The sequence below is a fragment of the Jaculus jaculus genome, chromosome 2, assembly GCF_020740685.1.
Source record: "Jaculus jaculus isolate mJacJac1 chromosome 2, mJacJac1.mat.Y.cur, whole genome shotgun sequence".
Taxonomy (NCBI): domain Eukaryota; kingdom Metazoa; phylum Chordata; class Mammalia; order Rodentia; family Dipodidae; genus Jaculus; species Jaculus jaculus.
The window spans coordinates 165,614,365-165,636,279 of NC_059103.1; the positions used below are offsets into that span (position 1 = coordinate 165,614,365).

At 43.0% G+C, this 21,915-nt stretch overlaps 1 non-coding gene across 1 annotated transcript; it reads left to right on the top strand.

Annotated features, from left to right (window-relative positions):
• Positions 1–21,155: 21,155 nt before the first annotated feature.
• LOC123458933 lies at positions 21,156–21,262 on the top strand. The gene has a single exon (XR_006635867.1). It is a non-coding gene; the product is annotated as a U6 spliceosomal RNA (small nuclear RNA).
• Positions 21,263–21,915: the final 653 nt, after the last annotated feature.

A 21,915-nucleotide genomic window follows, 5' to 3' on the forward strand; every position in this document is an offset into this window, starting at 1 on the left:
CCATGATAGTTCCCTCCCATCCCCCACTTTCCCTTTCACAAATCCACTCTCCATCATATTCCCCCTCCAATTAGTCTCTCTTTTATTTTGATGTCATCATCTTTTCCTCCTATTATGAGGGTCTTATATAGGTAGTACCAGTCCCCCTGCAAGGTCATGGACGTTGAGGCCAAATTGTGTCTGGAAGACTGCATTGTAAGGAGTGGTGTCCTTCCTTTGGCTCTTACATTCTTTCTGCCACCTCTTCTGCAATGGACCCTGAGCCTTGGAGGGTGTGATAGAGATGTTTCAGTGCTGAAAACTCCTCTGTCACTTCTCAGCAGTGTGGTGCCTTTTGAGTCATCCCAGTCGTCACTGCTATCTGAAAAAAGAAGCTTCTCTAGCCAAAACTGAGAGTAGCATTAGCATAGGGAAATGAACGTTAAGAAAGGTGCTTATAAGGCAATTGGGAATTTATATTTTGCTCATTTCAGCAGATCTCTAGGTGCACTTGAATTTGTTTTTATTTTTGCTCATATAAATCTAATTCCTCTAAAGACAGTCTCCTAGTTGAGTTCTTGTCTAGAAAGATCCACAGTTGTAAACATCATGCAGACAGTCACTGGAAGTCAAACAAAACATGATCCTCCTGTTTGTTCCTGTAAAGGGACTAAGCAAGAAACCACCACACCCAGAATCAGGAAACTGAAATGAGTTAGAAGGAAGGCAGAGTGATTGGGGGAGCACATTAAAAAACGTGGACATTTTTCACATAGTCAGTGTTTTTGCACAATTTCGAAGTTATTTCTTAAAATTTAGAAGCCTTCAAATGATAAGGATGATGCTAGAGGGAAGGCGATTAAATTTGCATAACAGTAAGTAGGAGCACATTAATTTTTGCATTGCATGTGACATTTAAAGACTCAGCTTGACAATAAAGAAAGAAAGAAAGAAAGAAAGGAAGGAAGGAAGGAAGGAAGGAAGGAAGGAAGGAAGGAAGGAAGGAAGGAAGGAAGGAAGGAAGGAAGAAAGAAAAGAAAAGAAAACAGGGCTTGATGGCTTACACCTATAATCCCATCATGTGAGAGGCTGAGGCAGTAAGGATTGTCATGAGTTTGAGGCCAGCCTGGGCTACATAGCAAGTTCTAGGATGATCTGGGCTATAGAACAAGATGCTATTTCAAAAGCAAAGAACAATGCTGGAGATGGAGCTCAGTTGGGAAGAGTGTTCTCCTAACATGCAGGGACCAGGTTTGATCCCCAGCACTCCATAAACTGCATGGGTAATCCCAGCACTAAGGAGGTAGAGGCAGGAGGGTCAGAAATTCAAGATCATTCTTGGTGACATAGCTTGTTCCAGGCTGGCCTGGGATATAGGAGACCCTGTCTCAAAACAACCTATAAAAAGGAATATTAGACCGGGGTGGTGGCGCACGCCTTTAATCCCAGTACTCAGGAGGCAGAGGTAGAGGATCACTGTGAGTTCAAGGATACCCTGTCTCTACCTGAAAAAAAAAAAAAAGAAAAAGAAAAAGAAAGAAAGAAAAGAAAAAGCAAGATTGGCACCAGGTGTGCTGATTCATGCCTGCAATTTCATCACTTGGAAAGCTGAGGTAGGAGAATCATGGTGAGTTTAAAGGCAGCCTGGGCTACAGAGTGAGTTCCAGATTAGCCTGGGATAGAGTGAGACTGTCTCAAAAATACTGGAGGCTGAGAGAGGAGCATCAGAGGAGTAATCGAGTAATCTTTTTTTTTTTTTTTTTTCAAGGTAGAGTCTCACTCTGGCCCAGGCTGACCTGGAATTCACTATGTAGTCTCAGGGTGGCCTCAAACTCATGGCAATCCTCTTACCTCTGCCTCCCGAGTGCTGGGATTAAAGGTGTGCGCGACCACGCCCGGTTTAGAGGAGTAATATTGATGTAGGTGGCCCCATCAAAGTGGCTGCTTTAGGGGCTTTGTGTTCCTGTAAGTAACCCCTGTTCTCTTAGTAACCACAATAAACTCATTGGTTCATGGAACTGTTATTGGTGGCATCATTCTTTGGCCTGCCATCTGAACACTATCTGGGGTGAAGATGTGAGTTCATGTCTCCCCAAGGGAAGTTTCCCATGACGCTAGTGTTATGTTTCTGGATAAGCAATGCCTTTAAAAAATATTTTTTTGGGGCTGGAGAGATGGCTTAGCGGTTAAGCGCTTGCCTGTGAAGCCTAAGGACCCTGGTTCGAGGCTTGGTTCCCCAGGTCCCACGTTAGCCAGATGCACAAGGGGGCGCACGCGTCTGGAGTTCGTTTGCAGAGGCTGGAAGCCCTGGCGCGCCCATTCTCTCTCCCTCTATCTGTCTTTCTCTCTGTGTCTGTCGCTCTCAAATAAATAAATAAATAATTAAAAAAAAAAATTTTTTGGCTGGGCGTGTTGGTGCACGCCTTTAATCCCAGAACTCGGGAGGTAGAGGTAGGAGGATCACCGTGAGTTCGAGGCCACCCTGAGACTCCTTAGTGAATTCCAGGTCAGCCTGGGCTACAGTGAGACCCTACCTCAAAAAACCAAAAAAATATATATATATTATTTGTTTGTTTGAGAGAGAGAAAGAGAAAGAGGTAGAAAGAGAATGGGTGTGCCAGGGCCTCTAGCCACTGCATATGAAATCCAGATTCATGTGCCACCTTGTCACCTTGTGCATCTGGCTTATATGGGTACTGGGGAATTGAATCTGGATCCTTAGGGTTTGTAAGCAAGTGCTTTAACTGCTAACCCCTCTCCAGCCAACAATGCCATTTGACACAGGCCTGAGACAGAGTGTCCTTGTCATTCGATAAGTCTGTTGACTCTCTTCCCTTACACAAATTGTTTTCCTTTGAGTCAGTTGCCCTTTCTTCATTAAAGTGTAGCCTTGGTATACTGTGCATTTTGTTTTCTTGCTTTGTTTGTTTTGCTTTTTGAGGCAGGGGGTTGCTCCAGCCCAGGCTGACCTGGAATCCACTATGTCGTCTCAGGCTGGCCTCAAACATAAGGATGATCCTCCTACCTCTGCCTCCTGAGTGCTAGGATTAAAGGTGTATGCTATTACGCCTGGCTAAAAGTTTTTTTTTTTTTTTCCTTCTGTTTCTTGCTGCAGTGCTATTTGGTGTTAATTTCTAAATTGACTAAATCAGAGTTGCTTACTTAACATAATGGCACCACCACTGTCCCTTTCTTGTGAACTGAGGATAATTTTTCAATCACATAGTTCATTAAATCCTTCCATTTTTCCTCTTGGTACACATAATATTGAAAACTGACATATTTCAGTCTAGAGAGATGGCTCAGTGGTTAAGATATTTGCCTACAAAGCCTAACGACCTGAGTTTGATGCCCCAGTTCCATGAAAATCCATTTGTAGTGGCTACAGGCCGTGGTGCACCCATTCTCTCTGTACCTGGGCATGGTGACGCTCAACTTTAATTCCAGCAGAGGTAGGAGAATCGCTGTGAGTTCCAGGCCACATTATGCATCTGACTAATGTGGGATCTGGGGAATTGAACCTGGGTCCTTTGGCTTTGCAGGCAAATGCCTTAACTGCTAAACCATCCCTCCAGCCCTTTAATTTTTTAATTTTTTTTTTTTTGTGACCCACTTTATTGCTCATGTAAGTATGGGTAGGGGTTATTTATTGGAGCATGAGCTACCAACCAACAAACAAAAATCCTTTATTTTTCTGGGGCTATGGCTCAGTGGCAAAGTACTTGCCTAGGATGTGTGAGGCCCTGAGTTCACTCCCCTGTACTGTGAAAAAAAAAAAAAAATCTATAGTTGCAGGCATGGTCACACATTTCTTTAATCCCAGCACCCTGGAGGAGGCTGAGGTAAGAATATTGCTGAGTTGGAGGCCAGCCTGGGTTACAAGAGTGAGTTCCAGGTCAGCCTAGAGTGAGACCCTGCTTCAAAACAAACAACAGCAAAACAATCATTGACTTGATATGTTTTCATTCTGCATTGTAGCTTAGTAATACAACATGAACAATACCAGAAATCGTTTTTATGAGATAGTGTCTCATGTATCCCAGGCTGACCTTCTCCCTATGTGGCTGAAGATGACCTTGAATGCCTGATCTTCTTGCCTCTGCTTTCCCAGGGCGCAGAGGTGTGTGCCAACACGCCTAGCTAAGAGCCAATTTCAATTTGCCCAGCTTTATCTTTGGATGTTCTCCCTCACTCACTCCTTACTTCCTCTCTTTCCCTCTTTCAACAGGGAAGAGGTGACACAGAGAGAGAAGGGCAAACTGGAAGTCTGGAAAAACACCACAAGTACACATATCTGCAAAAACAATACATTGTCCAACTCTAAGTCATCCTGACTTGCTTTTATTCTCTTGGTGTTGGATACCTACAAATTAAAAGCCTTTTTGTTGTTTTTTATTTTTTATTTATTTTATTTTGTTTATTTATTTTTTTGGTTTTTCGAGGTAGGGTCTCACTCTGGTACAGGCTGACCTGGAATTAACTCTGTAGTCTCAGGGTGGCCTTGAACTCACGGCGATCCTCCTACCCTCCTACCTATGCCTCCCGAGTGCTGGGATTAAAGGCGTGTGCCACCACGCTCGGCTTACTTTTTGTTGTTTTTTAAATCATTTGTTTATTTTTTAAAATTTATGTAAGACAGAGGAAGAGAAAGGGAGAGAGAAAATGGGTGCGCCAGGGCCTCTAGCCACTGCAAACAAACTCCAGACATGTGTGCTACCTTGTGCATTTAGTTTACGTGGGATCTGGAAAATTGAACCTGGGGCCTTAGGCTTTGCAGGCAAGCACCTTAACCACTAAGCCATCTCTCCAGCCCTTTTTAGTTTTTTTTATTTGCAAGGAGGGAGGGAGGGAGAGAGAGAGAGAGAAAGAATGGGAGCTCCAGAACCTCTAGTCCCTGCAAAGGAAGTCCAGATGCATGCACCACTTTGTGCATCCAGCTTTACATGGATACTGGGGAACTGAACCTGTGTCATTAGGCTCTGCAGGCAAGCACCTTAACTGCTGAGTTCTCTCTGTAGTCCTCTTTTCAGTTTTTTTTGGCTTGTCCAGTTTCCTGATGGGTTAGCTCAGAAGTGAGTCACAAGTGGCACGCTGGGCCCAGGGTTCAACCAAGAAACATGAAGCACACTAATGGATGAGTTCTACTTAAAGGCTCGAGATTCACTTAATGGGGATGGAGCTGCTAGTGAGGATCGTCCCTGCACTCAGGACCTGTCTTCTGAACCTACCTTAATGTAATACTACTCTGGCAGGAGAAATAGAAACAGGAGCCAGCTTTACCACTCGGCCTGTGTTCACATGGAAGGGAGGAAGCTTGTGGCTGCCCCCACCCCAGGCATCCACAGATAGCAGCCTGGCTGGGAGAGGTAGGAATGCTTCTCTACTGGTCCCCATGTGACCTTCTCTCAGTGTGTACAGTCTCCCTAGTACCTCCACTAGGCTCTTCTGGGGGATCTCCTCCTGTGGGTTGTGGGGGTGCTTTGTTACTTCCTTGTGTATGCAAGTTCATAATCCCTGTGTGGGCTCTACTGATGCCATGGGGACCAGAGCCCTTACATTGTCACATGGGATGAAAGTCCTGGCTCTTTGTGACCTTCCCAATCCCACATGGTGGAGGTGAGTATGCACATGCCCGAGCCCCACACGTAGAGATCAGAGAACAGCTTTGAGGTATCTGTGCTCTACCTTCTTTTTTTATTATTTTATTTATTATTTATTTGCAAGAGGGGGTGAGGATGGGACACCAGAGCCTCTTGCCCTTGCAAACAAACTCTAGACACAGGCTGGAGAGATGGTTTAGCAGTTGAGGCACTTGCTTGCGAAGCCTAAGGGCCCAGGTACGATTTCTCAGTACCCACATAAGCCAGATGTACAAGTGGCGCCCGTGTCTGGAGTTCATTTGTGGTGGCTAGAAGCCCTGACATACCCATTCTCTATCTGCTTCTTTCTCTCTCTCTCAAATACATACATAAATAAATAAATAAATGAAATTTTAAAAAACACTCTAGATGCATGTGGTATTTTGTGCACCTGGCTTTATGTGGGTACTGGGGAATCCAACCCAGGCTCCCAGGCTTTGCAAGCAAGCACCTTTAACTACTGAGCCATCTCTCCAGCTCTATGCTCTGCCTTCTTTGAATCAGGGTCTCTTGCTGCAGCAAACAAACTGCCAACAGCCAAACGTCAGACTAGCTGGCCCAAGAGCTTGATTCTCCTGGCTCTGCCTCCCATTGTCATAGGTGTGTTGGCATCACAGAGACGTGAACCACTTTGCATCTCACATGGTTGCTAAGGAACTGAACCTGGACCAGCAGGCTTTGCAAGCAAGTATCTTACCACTAAGTCATCTCCCTGCCCCTCTATTTTTTATATTCATATTTGTATTTATATTATTTATATTTTTATATTTTTTATTTGAGAGAGGCAGATGGAGATAGATGATAGATAGATAGATAGATAGATAGATAGATAGATAGATAGATGATGTAGATAGATGATGGATGTTTGGGGGTAGAGAGACTGGGCATGCCAGGCCCTCCAGCTGCTGCAAACAAACTCCAGATGCATGTGCCACCTTGTACATCTAGCTTACATGGGTCCTGGGGAATCAAACCATGGTCCTTTGGCTTTGCAGTCAAATGTCTTAACTGCTAAGCCATTTCTCCAGTCCCAGCCCCTCCATTTTTTTTTTTTTTTAGTAATATCCAGGATTTTTGGTTGGACTTAGTGAGAACATAGTAAAAAATACAGCCTAGTCCATCGTCCTGGAAACACCAGGAAATGGTATTCGTTGGCTTTCTGTTTGGAGAGTTGTACAGAGATGGCTCTATCTCTGGTGTGCTAGCCCTCCCAATGCTGCTGGATCAGTGTCTGCCATATGGTAAGAGCGTCATAGTACTCAGTGACTGCAGCCTCACTTTGCAGGTAAGAAAAATGTAGGGAATTAAGTAATTTCCCCAAGTCAAACAGCTAGTAATAGGAAGAACTGGGGTTCCAAATGGGCAGTGTGATTCCAACATCCAAGCTCCCAGAAGCATGAACGGAGCACTCGTGATATCAGAGGCCCGCTTTGTTCTCAGAACAAAAGATACTGAGTGAGAGGGAGCCTCCACTTGAGACGGTGGCAGAGTGACAGCATGGACTTCCTGGCTGAATTAACAATGCTGTAAGCTAATGCCCAACACTGCTCTGCCTTCCTTCCATTCACTGCCAGACTTCACTGGTGTCCTAGTGACGCCTCAGCTCCCGGGTGAGTAGAACTTCTTCTGCGGCTTCTCCCCAGTCCCCGACTACACTTGCGGCTTGTCTGCGGTGATGCCTAGTGTGTCTCTAACTTCTCCCTACTGGTGACGCTCGTGGTGTTCCACTTTCTTGTCTTCTCTTCAATTTGACCAAATGTCTCAAGATTCCACCCTTCTCCTGATGATCCACGGTCTTACTGTCACCTTACGTGAGCGCCCTGCTGCTACAGGTAAACACAGTCCTCCATTCATTCATTTTATTGAGCACATGCTGTGTCAGTGGACAAGGTAAACGGGTGGCTGGTCTCCCAGAGCTAACACGCCCGTGGAGGACGCGGAGTAACGATCACCGCCGCAGTAAATGAGTTATGAAGCCACACAGCGCGTCAACACTATTAAGCCTGGGTGTGCATAATTCCAGTGATGTATCAGCAGAAGACTACTGTTACCACTTTATCTTTATGTGTATGGGTTTCTTTAAAGGCTGTATTTTCATATAGTTGTTGATAGTTCACTTCGGTTGGAGGGCTGGGAAGACGGCCCAGTGGCTAAAGGCGCTTGTTTGCAAAGCCTGCCTGCCCCGGTTCAGTTCCCACGCTGCCCATGCAAGGGTCTAGCATTTATTTGCAGTGGCCCTGGTGCATGTGCGTGCACACACAAGTGCAAATAAATTAATTTAAAAAAATAAAAGTAAATTTTGTTGCATTATGCCAACAAAACACTAATTTTTCTCAAGATTTAATTGCAAATAACTATTGATGTCACAGAATGAATTTGAAATTAATCCTTTCTTTCCATATATTGCATTGCCCCAGCATCGAGAAGATAGCTGCTACAGGAGTAACCAGCTGCTTTCTGATTAGGTATTTTTTTTTGAGAGAGAGAGAGAGAGAATGGGTGCACTGGGCTTCTAGCCACTATAAATGAACTCCAGATGCATGTACCACTTTGTGCATCTGGCTTATGTTGGTCCTGAGAAATCAAATCTGAGTCCTTAGGTTTCTCAGGCAAGTGCCTTAACTGCTAAGCCATCTTGCTAGCCCCTTGAAATATTGAATTACTAGTAAAACTTAAAGCATTAAAAAAAGAAAATCAACACGCAGTAAAAAACAATTTCTAAGCCAGGCATGGTAGAGCAGGCCTTTAATCCCAGCACTCAGAAGGCAGAGGTAGGAGGATACCTTTAAGTTCAAGGCCACCCTGAGACTTCATAGTGAATTCTAGGTTAGCCTGGGCTAGCACAAGATCCTACCTTGAAAAATAAAACCAAATAAACACCCAAACAAAAACAATTCTAGGTGCTGGAGAGATGGTTCAGTGGTTATAGGTACTTACTTGCAAAGCCTGATGGCCTGGGTTTGACTCCCTAGCACCCATATAAATCCATATGTACAAAGTGGCTCATGCATCTGGAGTTCATTTACAGTGGTAAGAAGCCCTGGCATGACCATTTATCCATTCTTTTTCTCCTTGCAAATAAATAAATAATTTTTAATGAAAAAACTATTTCTATAACTGGGAACCAACACTGATGGTAATTTGAATTTTGTGGAAGCTAAGGTTAGGCTCCATAAAAAACTGGCTTTGAGCCAGGCATGGTGGCACATTCCTTTAATCCCAGTACTTGGGAGACAGAGGTAGGAGGATCACCATGAGTTCAAGGCCACCCTGAGATTATGTAGTGAATTCCAGGTCAGCTTGGGCCAGACTAAGACCCTTCCTCAAAAAACTAAACCCAAACCCTGGCTTTGTCAGGGTCCATTGTGGAAGAGGTAGCGGGAAGAAGTAAGAGCCAAAGGAAGGGTAGGGCTGCTTACAACACAATCACCCAGATAGATATTGGCCTCGATATCCATGACCTCTCAGTACCTAGCACTACCTGCACAAGACCCTAATAGGAGGAAAAGAAGATGACATAAAATCAAAGAGAGACTAATGGAGAGTGGGAGGACTATGGAGGCTGTCAATCAAAAAAAAAGCCAAGGGGCTGGAGAGATGGTTTAGTAGTTAAATGCTTACTTATGAAGCCTAAGGACCTTGGTTGGAGGCTCAATTCCCCAGAGCCCATATAAGCCAGATGCACAAGGGGATGCATGCATCTGAAGTTCATGTGCAGTGGCTGGAGGCCCTGGGGCGCCCATTATCAATCTATCTATCTGCCTCTTTCTCTGTCTGTTGCTCTCAAATAAATTAATTAATTTTAAAAAAAGAACAGCCAGGCGTGGTGGCACACGCTTTTAATCCCAGCACTTGGGAGGCAGAGGTAGGAGGATCACCATGAGTTCAAGGCTGCCCTGTGATTACATAGCGAGTTCCAGCTCAGCCTGGGCTAGAATGAAACCTTACCTCAAAAAATAAAACTAAAAATAAATAAATAAAAACTGGCTTTGGCTGGGGATGGTGGCACACACCTTTAATCCCAACACTAGGGAGGTAGAGGTAAGAGGATCTCTGTGAGTTTGAGGCCAGCCTGAGATTACATAGTGAATTCTAGGTCAGCCTGGGCTAGAGTGAGACCCTACTTTGAAAAAACAAACAACAAAAAGGGCTGAAGAAATGGCTTAGTGTTTAAGGCATTTGCCTATGGAGCCTAAGGACCCTGGTTCAATTCCCCAGGACCCATGTAAGCCAGATGCAGATGCACAAGGGGGTGCATGCATCTGGATTTCATTTGCAATGGCTAGAGGCCCTGGTGTGCTCATTCTCTCTTTCTCACTATCTGCCTCTTCCTTTCTCTCTCTCTCTCAAATAAATAAATAAAATATTTTAAAAGAAAGAAAGCCGGCATGGTGGTTCACGCCTTTAATCCCAGCCCTAGGGAGGCAGAGGTAGGAGGATCACTGTGAGTTTGAGGCCACCCTGAAACTACATAGTGAATTTCATCCATGTCACAGACCCCTACCTCAAAAAAAATTTTTTTTATTTTTAATTTAAAAGAAAGATAGAAAAGAAGACAAGACAAAACAATAAAAAAAAAAAAAATCCTTCAGTAATAAAAACAAAAATAGAACTGGTTTTGTTCTGTAAGGTTCTTTTGCTTTATTGGTGCTGGCATTGAGCCCAGGGCCTCATACACAGTAAATTTAGGGTAAATTTACCACTGAGTCATATCCCCAGCTCCAAGTACAAACATTCTAGTGAATGAATGGATTAATTTTTGGTGCGTGTGTAGTATGTGTGCTGTGTGTGGTGTGTGCGCATGCGTGTGGAGTGCACCCTGAGCACATGCGAGTGGGCGCCCGAGGCCTCCTTCGTTCTTCTGCCTCACTTTCCTGAGACAGTCTCTCCCCAAGTGCCGTCGGTGCTGGAGTTACAGGTGTGCATGACTACCTCTGGCTCTTTTTGCACAGGTGTTGGGGATTGAACTCAGATCCTCCTGTTGTGCTGCAGGTGCACTTACTTACTGAGCCATCTGCCCATCCCCCCACTTTTGTTTTGTTTTTCAAGGTAGGGTCTCATTCTAGTACAGGCTGACCTGAGTGTACATGCCTTTAATCCCAGCACTGGGGAAGCAGAGGTAGGAGGATCACGGTGAGTTCAAGGCCACCCTGAGACTCCATAGTGAATTCCAGGTCAGCCTGGGCCAGAGTGAGACCCTGCCTCGAAAAAGAAAACAAAACAAAACAAAACAAAACAATCAAATAGCCAGGCTGGCCTTGAACTCACTATGTAGCCAAGGATGACCTTGAATTCCTGATCATCCTGCCTCCACCTCAAGAGTACTGGGATTATAAATCTGTGCCACCACACCCAGCATTTAATATAGTTATTGATAGGCACTCTCTCTATGTAGCCCAGACTGACTTAAAACTCGCCATCTTCTTATCGCACGCCTTACCCCCGAGTGCTGGGATCACAAGTATGTGCCGCCATGCCTGGCTATGGGTAGCTAGTGTAAAGCACAAGGCAGACATTAGAGTACAATGTCCCCAGTAACCAGCCAGGCTGGAGACTGGCCACCACAAGGCTGCTCTAGGAGCTCATGGGCCTGCAGATCCTGCCTCAGGATCTAAGAAGTCAGCAATTCATCATGTTTAACCCTAGCATGCCTCAGAGTTTCTCAGTGGGCTTCAAGGGCCTGCATCTGTTAGGTGGGCTCTGGGAAAATAGCTCACATGCCTGAAATACCCAGCTGTTTACAAATATTTCAAATACCACCATGGGCAGTAAAGATTCTTAAGAATAAGAATTTGGCCGGGTGTGGTGGTGCGCGCCTTTAATCCCAGCACTTGGGAGCCAGAGGTAGGAGGATCACTGTGAGTTCGAGGCCACCCTGAGACTACATAGTGAATTCCAGGTCAGCCTGGGCTACAGTGAGACCCTACCTTGAAAAACCAAAGGGAAAAGAAGAAGAAGAAGAAGGAGAAGGAGAAGGAGAAGGAGAAGGAGAAGGAGAAGGAGAAGGAGAAGGAGAAGACAAAGACGAAGACGAAGACGAAGACAAAGAAAAAAAAAAGAATTTGGATGCTGGTGGAATGTGTCATGCTATGTTAAGAGGTGGTGGCCTACATGTCTATCATGGTGGAAATGAACTGCCCTCTAATTTAACTGGAAGCCCACTCCATGGGAGGGAACACATCCCTGATACTGAAAACTTAAAACAGGGGTAGTCATGAGCCCTAGGGGCTAAATGTACATACTATGCTTATCAAACTGCCCAGTAAGCACTTCTCTTAATGTTCATACCCTTATATTAATGCTACTCTAACTTTTGGTAGAGAATCTTCTCTTTTTATAATCATGGAAAATGTTAATAAAAATTGAGAAAATAAATAAATAAAATATGTTTAGGAGGGCTAGAGAGATTTTACAGTGGTTAAGGCATTTGCCTGCAATGCCTAAAGACCCCAGTTTGACTCCCCAGAACCCATGTAAGCCAGACACACAAGGTGATGCATGCACACAAGGTCATGCATGTGCGCAAGGTGGCACACACTTCTGGAGTTCAATTGTAGTGTCTAGGGGCCCTGGCACACTAATTCTCTCTCTGTGTCATAAAATAAAAAAATAAGCATGGTGGCTCATGCCTTTAATCCCAGCACTCCAAAGGCAGAAGTAGGAGGATTGCTATGAGTTCAAGGCTACCCTGAAACTACATAATGAATTCCAGGTCAGCCTGGACTAGGGCGAGACACTACGTCAAAAAACAAACAAATAAACAAACAACAAAGACTGGAAAGGGTGATGTAAGTTTCAGAAAACAAACCTGAGACTGGCATGAAAACTTCTGGCAACTCAGCTTATTTCCTCACGAAAACTACGATCACTGTTCCACACAGGCAAAGGGCTGGGCGTGGGTCTAGTGACTCAGCTTATGTGAGATAACCTGGGCTTTGCAAAGTTGAACCCTGGGGTCTCAGTACTTTAGCCTGCTGCCCTCAAGTTTCCCACAAGCTCTAGGACACCACCTTGTTTTTTTTTTCTTTCAAATTTGTATTAACAACTTCCATGATTATAAAAGATATCCCATGGTAATACCCTCGCCCCACTTTCCCCTTTAAAGCTCCATTCTCCATCATATACCCTACTCTTCTCAATCAGTCTCTCTTTTATTTTGATGTCACGATCTTTTCCTCCTCTTATGATGGTCTTGTGTAGGTAGTGTCAGGCACTATAAGGTCATGGATATCCAGGCCACTTTGTGTCTGGAGGGAGCACGTTGTAAGGAGTCCTACCCTTCCTTTGGCTCTTACATTCTTTCCGCCACCTCTTCCGCATTAGACCCTGAGCCTTGGAAGGTGTGATAGAGATATTTCAGTACTGAGCACTCCTGTCACTTCTTTCCAGCACCATGATACCTTCTGAGTCGTCCAAAGGTCACTGCCGTCTGAACAGAGAAGATTCTCTACCCAAAGTGAGAGTAGCGTTAATATAAGGGTATAAATATTAAGAGAAGTGCTTACTTACTGGGCAGTTTGATAAGCGTAGTATATACACTTATCCATATATCAGAGATGTTATACCCCTAGGGCTCTAAAAAATATTTTTAAAATATTTTATTCTATGTGTGTGTGTGTGTGTGTGAGAGAGAGAGAGAGAGAGAGAGAGAGAGAGAGAGGAAAAGGTAGAGAGAGCGAGAGAGCGGGCATGCCAGGGCCTCTAGCTGGCGGTGGTCAAATGGTAGCAACGGTCAATTCTGGAGTGTGATGCTGATGGAACACCATTCAGCAGGGCTGTGGCATCCCAGATGTTCTTTGGCAGGGTCGAGAAATCTTTCAGCGACCTCCTGGAGCGCCTGTTGTCTGACAGTTTGAGCTATTGATATCTTTTCCTTGGAAGTTTTGGAATTTTTATAAGTTTATTACTGCTTATTTTTGCTTTCATTTTCCCTTTCTCGGTTGTAATAGGGGCATCCCATTCAGATGTGTTATACAGTCACCAATGATTAAACAGAAACTTCTGAGGCTGTAATGTTTAAACAGGTAAACAGATTATGGATCCTGAAACTACAACTAGCTTGAATGAACAAAGGTTCTTAACACCACACATGTATATTTCACCTAATGAGACTTGTTCCTGGCAATGCCATTATGTCACATGCCTTACCAATTGTTCCCAAGAAATATTACTTATAATGACAGGAATTAATGGGCACATTTCCTGGACCTACAGATGGCTTACTAAAAAAGGAGCATGAAATGCTTGGGAGCAAAAGTAAACATCTTTCAAATAATCGGGTTGGGCCCACACAAGGAAGTAAAACAGAATATGTAACTTTCAGAATTAATTGTAGAGTTTGGTGGGCTCCTATAGGAAAGACATCAATGCAAAACACTGGTTGGATAAATCAACCTTTACCATATACAGGGCATACATTAATGGAGTAAGGATGGTCTGGAAAGATGGAAAAAGAGTTAAATATCAACATCTTCCTTTTATGGAGAGACTTGAAAGATCAGGACCAAACTGTAAAATGGAGCAACAAAAAAGGTCATAGAAAGACAATTAACTCAGTACTGGATTAGAAATAGAGAAACATACTGTATTCAGGCCACAAGATAATTTATGTAGAGAATGACTAACACAGCCCTTTCTGAGGTCAAAAAATTTCTATCATTTTATAGTCACAAGAGCTGCCTGCCTGGGCTCTTGGCTAGTTTCCATGAGCCTGGGTAAGGTATTAACCAGTTTGCAATCCTTGACTTTCTTGTTTAAGATATTATCAGAATGTCTGTGGGGCAAGAGGTTCATGAGTTAAGCAGAAACAGGGGAAAACAAGGGAAAAGAGTAATATTGTGCAAGATTTCTTAGAGAATAGAAGCCACATTAATGTTACTATGTCTTGCTTGCAAAAAATATAATGTATAAATAAAGAAGTATGGCCTTGCTCTGCATTCAGTGTGCTTCACCTGAACTACTGGTCCGAATCATTTCCTCACAACGCTGACTCCACACGTCCCCTTTGAGTTCTACAACCCCGCTAAGGCTGGACCTCAGCATCCAGCCACTGCAAACGAACACCAGATGCCTGCACCACCTTATGTATCTGGCTTGCATGTGTCCTGGGGGATTTGACTTCGGTTCTTAGGCTTTGTAGGCAAGCGCTTTAACTGCTAAACCATCTCTCCAACCCCTAAAAGTGTTTTGTTTTGTTTTGTTTTTCAAATGAAAAATGAGCTGGGTGTGATGATACACACCTTTAATCCCAGCACTTAGGAGGCAGAGGTAGGAGGATCACTGTGAGTTTGAGGCCACCCTGAAACTACATACTGAATTCCATGTCAGCCTGGCCTAAAGCGAGACCTTACCTCAAACAACAGCAACAAAAAGGAAAAATGAGGGCTGGAGAGGTGGCTCAGTGGTTAAGGTTCTTGCCTACAAAGCCTAAGGACCCAAATTTGATTCTTCTTTACCCACTTGAATCCAGATGTACAAGGTGGTACATGCATATGCATCTGGAGTTCATTTGCAGTGGCTGGAGGCCCTGGCATGCCTATTTTCTCCCTCTCTCTCTCTCTAAAAAATAAATGAAATATTTTATAAAAAATAAAGACGATCTATATTGTGCTAGACTTACCAGACCCTAAAAACAACAAAACACTGAAGGTTAATTAGCAAACATTTCCTACAAGAGTAACTATTCAGTGGAAGCAAAGAATGGAGATTATTAGGGAGCTTTTCTAAGACTTAAAAGTAAAATCCAGAACTTTTCCTTCATTACTACTTAAAAAAATTAAAAAATAAATAAAATAAAAATGAAAGTGGGCATGGTGGCGTATGCCTTTAATCCCAGCACTCAGGAGGCAGAGGTAGGAGGATTGCCAAGAGTTCTAGGCCACCCTGAGACTACATAGTGAATTCCAGGTCACCTGGGCTACAGTGAGATCCTACGTCAACCCCCGCCCCCTCAAAAATAAAAATGAGTGTAGAGGATTGGAGTTGACCTCATTCTCACAGAGAGGCTATTTATGAAGAGACATACATTACACTTGTCCAGATGAACATGATGCTTCTTGGTGATTAGGGTGGACCAAAACACAACAAGAACATTTTGTGTATGTTTCTAAAATTGGTAAAACAATGCAATAACAAACCTCTGCTTTTATGTTCAGCAGCTTAGATATATTAAGTACATTGTAATCTGTTACTTTCATCTAAGAGGGGCTTATGGTTATATAACACCTCAGGAAACTAAAGAGATTTATATCTATTGAGAACAGTATTCAATGTTTACAAAAGCAATAAAAATAAGATAGAAGTTTAGAAGACTTGGCATAATGCCAGCAAAACAAAGGCTTTTTTGGTTTGTTTTTTCTTTGTTTTGTTTTTGAAGCAGGCTCTCACTTTAGCTCAGGCTGGCCTCAAAGTCCTGGTGATCCTCCTACCTCAGCCTCCCAAGTATGGGGATCAAAAGCATTGTCACCATACCTGGCTGAGGCAAATACTTTTATTTTCATTTATATCTATATCTATATCTATATCTATATCTATATCTATATCTATATCTATATCTATATCTATATCTATATCCCTATCTATCTATCTATCTATCTATCTATCTATCTATCTATCTATCTACATTACTTAACAGTTAAGGCATTTGCCTGCAAAGCCAAACAACCCAGGTTCGATTCCTCAGGACCCACATTAGCCAGATGCACAAGGGGGCACATGTGTCTGGAGTTCATTTGCAGTGGCTAGAGGCCCTGGCATGCCTATTCTCTCTCTCTCTCCTTCTTTCTCTGTCAAGTAAATAAATAAATAAAAACTTCAAAGTTGTGACTTTAATATTAAAAAATAAATAAGGCAGAGGTAGAGGATCACCATGAGTTTGAGGCCAACCTGAAACTATATAGTGAATTCCAGTTTAGCCTGAACTAAAGGGATTTCCTACTTCAAGAAAAAAAAAAACTGTAAATGCTTTTAAAGAGACGTGTCATGCACCTCCAACATCATATAATATAATGACTAGGATCAATCAAGGGCAGTGAAAAAGACATACCTGTGTCTTAAAATTGAGAAAACATTCTGAGGCATGCGCAGGATAAACATTGCCCTCTTCTCAGTTGTTTGACTTTCTCATGAACTCATTTATTTTTATTCATCATTTCAACTCCAGGTGAATTATGATCACCAAATAAAGAATTGCTTTCACCCCTTCAGTGCGTCCAGTGGTAGGAGATTCCTCACTATGCTGAAAAGCAGTGTCCATAAAATGAGCAGTCCTGTCAGAAGTTCCATGGATAATGCTCTTACTGATGAACTATAGTCAGTTATTGTTCTTAGAGTTATTACAGTTTGAAAATATACATCCCTTGTGCAAAAAAGCTATGGTCTTGCTGGTCTCTAGCAAGAGGGCACTCAAACCAACATGACATATCTTTCCGTATGAGGAGTGTAGAATGAATGATGAACAAAATAAAAGTTGTGGGCTGGAGAAATGACTCTGATTAAGGCACTTGCCTGCAAAGCCCAAGCACCCAGGTTTGATTCCCCAGTAGCCATGTAAAGCCAGATACACAAGGTGGCACATGCATCTGGAGTTTGTTTGCAGTGGCTGGAGGCCCTGATGTGCCCATTCTCCACCTCCTCTCTGTGTCTGTCTCTCTCTCCTTGCAGATAAATACATACATTAAAAAAGTTGTGACAACATACACATGACAAAGTTCATAGGAGGAAAAGAACAGCATTAGTTGTAGCTATATGTAATAATAACTCGACATAAAGGAAAAAATAAGCAAAATTGTAAATTTGATCTAATTTCTTTTTTTTAAAGTTTTTTGTTCATTTTTATTTATTTATTTGAGAGTGACAGAGAGAGAAAGAGGCAGAGAGAGAGAGAGAGAGAGAGAGAGAGAGAGAGAGAGAGAGAGAGAATGGGCGTGCCAGGGCTTCCAGCCACTGCAAACGAACTCCAGGCACGTGCGCCCCCTTGTGCATCTGGCTAATGTGGGTCCTGGAGAATTGAGCCTCGAACCGGGGTCCTTAGGCTTCACAGGCAAGTGCTTAACTGCTAAGCCATCTCTCCAGCCCGATCTAATTTCTGATTACTATTCAGATATTGTCTTAGTATGTGAAAAAGATAACACTGTGTTTAAATTTTTTTTACTTTATTTTAATTTATTTATTTGAGAGAGAGAGAAAGGCAGAGAGAGAATGGGTGCCCCAGGGCCTCCAGCCACCGCAAATGAACTCCAGATGCATGTGCCCCCTGCGCGTCTGGCTTGCGTGGGTCCTGGGGAATTGAACGGAGGTCCTTTGGCTTTTCAGGCAAATGCCTTAACTGCTAAGCCATCTCTACAGACCACATTTGTTAATTTATACATATTTGAAATAGTTAAAAACTCTTTAGGGCTGGAGAGATGGCTTAGCAATTAAGGCATTTGCCTGTGAAGCCTAAGGACCCAGGTTAGATTCCCCAGTGCCCACGTAAGTCAGATGCACTGGTGTCACAAGCATCTACAGTTCGTTTGCAGAGGCTGGAGGCCCTGGGGTACCCATTCTCTCTCTCTCAAATAAAAAATAAAGGAACAATAACAACAGCAAAAAACCCTCTAAGATATGTACAGAAATCTTATTTGAAGAAATATACACCAAAAAGTAAAGAATACATCCACCTAAAAATGTCATTGGTTATGGTATACAAAAGATGAGCCAAGTAGAAAGTCCCAACAATTAAAACATATTTTGTAATGGCCTGCTAAGCACAGATAATCAAAACCCACATAAAGGCTGGAGATATGGCTCACTGGTTAAGGACGCTTACTTGCAAAGCCTCATGACCTGGGTTCAGTTCCTAAGTACCCACATAAAGCCAAATGAACAAGGTGGTACCTGCTTCTGGAGTTTGTTTGCAACCCATTCTCTCTCTCTTACAAAAAAAAAAAAAAAACTATATAAAAGTTTAGTGTGCTATCATATGAAAAAGATTTCAGTTCACCCATGGATTCAATAGGGTTTAATATAAAAAGAGAAGGGATCCGGGCGCAGTGGCGCATGTCTTTAATTCCAGCGCTGGGAGGCAGAGGTAGGACGATCACTGTGAGTTTGAGGCCAACCTGACTACATAGTGAATTTCAGATCAGCCTGGACTAGAGTGAAATCCTACTTTAAAAAAACAAACAAACAACAAACGGAGAAAGGGAGACTAAAGAGATGGTTCAGTGATTAAAGCTACTTGCTTGCAAAGGCTGATGGCCCAGGTTTAATTCCCCAATACCCATGTAAAGCCAGATGCGCAAAGTGGCATGTACATCTAGAATTTTTTTGCAGTGGCAGGAGGCCCTGGAATGCACATTCTCTATCTCTCTTGCTTTCTCTCTCACACTGTTTGAATAATTTAAAAAATTAAAAGAGAAGGGGGCTTGGGAGATGGCTTTGTGGCTAAAGCCTGCCAGCTCATCCATGTATTTCCCTGAGATAGGGCCTCTCACTCAACCTGGAGCTGCTATCCATTAGCAAACCCCAGCACTTCTCCAGTCTCTGCTCCCTGAATACGGGGGTTACAAACAAGTATGGCAATGCTCAGTTTTGTTTTGTTTTTTTTTTTGCTTTTCGAGATAGGGTTTCACTCTGGCCCAGGCTGACCTGGAATTCACTACGTAGTCTCAGGGTGGCCTTGAACTCACAGTGATCCTCCTGCCTCTGTCTCCTGAGTGCTGGGATTGAAGGTGTGTGCCACCATGCCCAGCTTTTGTTTTTATTATTATTTGAGAGAGTGAGACAGAAGGAGAGAGACAGAGTGAGAGAGAATTGGTATGCCAGGGCCTGAGCCACTGCAATAGAATTCCAGATGCTTGCACCACGTAGTGGGCATGTGTGACTTTGTGCTTGCCTCACCTTTGTGCATCTGGCTAAGGTGGGAACTGGAGAGCAGAACATGGGTCCTTAAGCTTTGCAGGTAAGCGTCTTAACCACTAAGCTACCTCTCTAGCCTGCAATGTCCAGCTTTATACATGGGTTCTAGGGAGTCAAACTTGGTGGTCTCCAGCCCCCTAGAGCTCCTCATGTTAAAATGGTAAGCACTCTTAACCACTGAGTTGTCTCCCAGCCCTAGTCTCAACATTTTTAGGACCACATACGCATATGGCCCTGAAAACAAATTAAGATAACTGGGAATCCTTTTGTTACTGTTTTGTGTTCCTCTTGTGTACTCTGATGCCTTACTGGATTGATTATATAGCACGCATTAACTAAAAATGGCCTTAGGTTTCCAACCAATTGAGGTGGTTTTCCATCTCCTCCAGTTTTAGTATGTCTAAATCTGTGTAGCTCCCTCTTCTACCTGCTTGCCTCCCTTTTCTATAATGGCAGAGTGTTTCCTCTGCACAGATCCAGACTAGAAGCCACTCAGCTGTCTCTGACAACCCCCCTCTCTGTGGACATCCACTCAGTCACCAAGTCTATGGATGCTTCTTCCAGTGTTTTTCAGATTCATCTCTTCCTTTACGCTTTTATTACTACCCAGATGTGACATTCTTCTTTATTTTTGTTTGTTTTTTTCTTTTTAAAAATTATTTATTTATTTGTTTGTTTATTTACTTATTTTAGACAGAAGGAGAGAGAAAGAGAGAGAAGGAGGGGGAAGACAGAGAGAGAATGGGCATGCCAGGGCCTCTAGCCACCACAAACGAACTCCAGATGAGTGGGCCACCATGTGTGTCTGGCTTCTGTGGGACCTGGAGAATTGAACCTGGGTCCTTAGGCTTCACAGGTAGGTGCCTTAACTGCTCAGCCATCTTTCCACCCTGTGACTTTCTTCTTGTTGCATCTACTTCCTCCTCTTACCTGTCCTTATTTTCCTCCTTCCAGCTAGCCTATGTGAAACTGACCATGAGAGAAGATCATTAGATCCAGGGACTCAAATTTACTCTGAAGGCAGAAGAAGCAGGAAGTATAATTAAGCTTCCTTCACTTACAACCTCAAGAATTTCATTTTTAAAAATTGGGATGGTGATTATCAGGCAGTAAGCAATGCCACACCTGAAATATAGTCAAATACAGAATAGAGAAAACATTGTTTCTTTGGGATTATTTTTGAAAACAATGTGATACTATAATGGTGGATGCATGCCCATGATAATTTGTTTAGCCCTATAGAATGTACATCAAGAGACACCCCCAAATAACAATTAAGGCTGAAGGTATAACTAAGTGATAGATCACTTGTCCCCCTCCAAATTTTTTTTTTTGCCAGGAGTGGTGGCACACACCTTTAATCCCAGCACTTGGGAGGCAGAGGTAGGAGGATCGCCAAGAGTTTGAGGCCACCCTGAGACTACATAGTGAATTCCAGGTCAGCCTGAGTCAGAGTGAGACCCTACCTTGAAAAAAAAATTTTTTTTTAAGAGGGCTGCGGAGTTTGCTCAGTGGTTAAAGGCACTTGTCTACAAAGCCTTTCAACCTAGGTTCAATACCCCAGTACACATGTAAAGCTTCTCATGGGTCAGACTCATTTGCATGAGCAAGAGACCCTATCTCAAAGAAGGTAAAGTGGTGCTTGCTTCGGCAGCACATATAATAAAGTTGGAACAATACAGAGAAGATTAGCATGGCCCCTGCGCAAGGATGACACGCAAATTTGTGAAGCATTCCATATTTTTATTCATCAAACAAACACTATTAGAACTAAGTTCACAGATAACACCAAACACAGTGGCAGTGGGTGACTTCAACACCCCACTCTCATCAATTGACAGGTCATCCCAGGAAAAAATAAACAGAGATAAATAAACATCTGGACTAAATGAGGTCATAGAAAGAATGGACCTAACAGATATATACAGGACATTTCATTCAAATGCTGCAGAATATAGATTCTTTTCAGCAGCACATGGAACATTCTCTAAAATAGACCATATATTACGACACAAAGAAAATCTTAACAAATTCAGGAAAGTTGAAATAATTCCTTGCATTCTGTCTGACCACAATGGAATCAAACTACAAATCAAATCAATAGCAAGAAAGGCTATAGAGCATACACAAAATCATGGAAACTAAACAATACACTACTAAATGATGAATGGGTCAATGAAGAAATCAATAAGGAAATCAAAAAATTTATAGTCAAACGATAATGAGAACACAACATACCAACATCTCTGGGACACATGAAGGCAGTTCTAAGAGGTAAATTTATAGCGCTAAGTGCGATATTAAGAAATTAGAAAGGTCGCAAGTAAATGACCTAATGCTTCACCTTAAAGCCTTGGAAAAAGAAGAACAAGGCAAACCCAAAATCAGTAGATGGGAA